The 2,500-nt window shown below is 39.3% G+C and overlaps 2 protein-coding genes across 2 annotated transcripts in view; one reads left to right on the top strand and one right to left on the bottom strand.

Annotated features, from left to right (window-relative positions):
- Positions 1-2,500, top strand: part of LOC113828424 (chondroitin proteoglycan 1) — a 13,016-nt gene that overhangs the window by 3,291 nt on the left and 7,225 nt on the right. The window lies entirely within an intron of this gene.
- Positions 1-2,500, bottom strand: part of LOC113828420 (translation initiation factor IF-2) — a 30,752-nt gene that overhangs the window by 24,786 nt on the left and 3,466 nt on the right. The window contains exon 2 of the mRNA XM_027381395.2: positions 2,278-2,375. The gene's annotated coding sequence lies outside the window, so the exon portion shown is untranslated. The remainder of the gene's footprint in view (positions 1-2,277; positions 2,376-2,500) is intronic.

The raw sequence follows: 2,500 nt of genomic DNA, 5'->3' as shown, positions 1-2,500 counted from the left end.
GAGGAGAAGGGAGGAAGAGAGAGAGAGAGAGAAAGGGGGGAAGGGAGGGAAAACAAAAGGGAGAGAGGGAGAATGAGAAGGAGAGAGGAAGGGAAAAAGTGAGAGAGAGGAGAGGGGGAGGAAGGCAAGAAGTGAGGAAGAGGAGGGAGAAAGAGAGAGAAAGAGAAAAGAGAGGCGAAAAGAATCAATGAATGAGTGAGGTCGAGGGAGAGGGAGAAGAAGGATAGGAAGAGAGAGAAGTTGAGGAAGACATATAAGGAGAAGGAAAGAGAGAAGCAGGGGAAGAGGGAGAAAGTGAAAGAGAATTAGATACATATTTGATCCGATTTTCTAATATTTTCAAGTATTCCTAATGGTTATCGCCAAATGACAGCTAATTTGCACACACACTTGCTGCCCTTAATTACGACAGCAAGCAACTTGTACACTTGACAAGCCCCGAAACTTGCTTCGTGAGATAGTTCAGCTTTATACTTTTTTTTCTAAATCTTCGTAAAGTATTGAATAGTTTAGTTTGTTTCATTTCTATATATATATGCTATATCTCAAGTCATTTGCTCTGTGTATAATGAAAGACTAGATGATGAGTTACAAAGGAGCGTCATATCCTTGAAGCATGTTGAATTATCGATGTTTTATTATCTATGTCATTTCCGTTTCACATTCTGTTTTATCTGTTACAACGACAAGCATTCTGAAAGCTTCATATATTTCATATTTTGCAATATGTATGCCAACAATACTTAATGCGTTGTGATTATTGAAAAATACGTATTTATTTGAAGATATCACCGAAGGACATTTTGTAATAATATGAAAGCTTTGGCACACAAAGCAACAGTATTGCTAGGCCCAAAAAGGGTATAGGATTGATAAAAGGCAACGGAATGGAGTAGATGGAAATAGTTCAATGGAATGTAGTGACTTAAATATTTAGCGGAGGGTCCCATTGACGGTTAGGGATAATTTCATTTTCTTTTTCTTTTTTGACGAACACTCGCCATAAAGGAATTACACATTTTTCTGGATATTATAAATATAAATGGATTTTAATACGTTATGGCTTTATTGAGTTATCCGGTACACATAATTCGAGAATATTATTTCCATGATAACGAATATAACAACTTTTCATTTTTTGTAAAACCTAATTACCATTAAACAACCATCAATGATGCCTGTTAGATATTGATTATCATTGCCTGCTAGTTGCTGTACGGGGCAGGATAGGTAGCGTGTTTTATCTTGCAACCGTATGCATCCCCTGGACCTGTCAATCATAAACCGCCATCTCAAAGCTTCCACTGCTGTGTAATGTGAACTGTATATGCTAATCAAAGTGGGTAGTATCCCAGCACTCTTTTCTCACGATTTGCTGGCCCAGAGTAACAGTTCTTACTCCCAAAGTCCTCGCAGTCACGTTCCTGTAATCTTGTTCTGGTCTTAAACTTTATCCTTCTGAAACACCTGAAAGTCGACTTCGATTCCCTCTCACGTAATACTCGAGGTGTTAGGCTCTTGCTTAAGAATTCTTGTAGTTCCGTTGAACGAGACTGGTAGATGTTGCTGTTTTTAAGCCTCCTCCATAGCCTTTTTTATACAATATACTTGCTTTCGTAGGTCTGTTCCTGTAACTGCTGAATGAATCCCCCCCCCCTCTTTCTGACACACTGTTGACCGTCCGGGCAAAGAAAATTTGATTAATAGCAAAGACCTTTACAAAGGACAATTTTCTATGGGATTAGATAAGTGTAGACCAAAGCTATTCCCACACACTTGCATATGGAACCCCTTACTTTTAACATGGTCCTCTTCGTCACTTTCTTCTGCAGTCTCCAGCATCATCGATTCCTAGGGCTCCGGAGCCAGGAGCCCGGATCTCCTGCTCCCCTGAGCGTATAGAAGGGATACTGACTAATCAATACTTGGCTAAACTGATCTCTGACACCATTTTTGCTGGATCTATCACGCATACATATATATACGTATGTATATATATACTTATATACACATAAAAGCATGTATACATTTTTGTGTGTGTGTATGAGTGTGTGTGCGCGCACGCGCGTGCGTGTTTTCATATTGATAATCTTAAATAGGTAAATTAAAAATCATAAAATTTTACCGTTCAAGCAATATATCACACATACTAATCTACCTGATATTTCGACACCCGAATCGTGACACGATTAGGCAAACATGCATCCATTATCTCTACTGAAAACAAAATCACAACAGCCTGGTGGTCAGGTAATGGCAGTTAAAAAGGCAACTCACTGGGTTTAGTATGCTTGTTGGTCGTGACTCAGCAGTTACACGTCGTCCATCTCCTTCTACCGTATCCAACTCGTCCTCGTCCTGTGGTCAGCTGGTCACTGGTAATGAGGTTATGAATGATGAATGGTTCTACTATGGTCATGTACAGACGGTAATGATGTGTCTTGTTGCGTGTCTACATTGCATCCGATGTATTTGTTTCTTTGTCTACCATTTTTTTGTT

The sequence above is a fragment of the Penaeus vannamei genome, chromosome 17 (genome assembly GCF_042767895.1).
Source record: "Penaeus vannamei isolate JL-2024 chromosome 17, ASM4276789v1, whole genome shotgun sequence".
Taxonomy (NCBI): Eukaryota; Metazoa; Arthropoda; class Malacostraca; order Decapoda; family Penaeidae; genus Penaeus; species Penaeus vannamei.
Note: the sequence above shows the minus strand (reverse complement) of the source record. Positions and strands in the feature narration are given on the sequence as shown.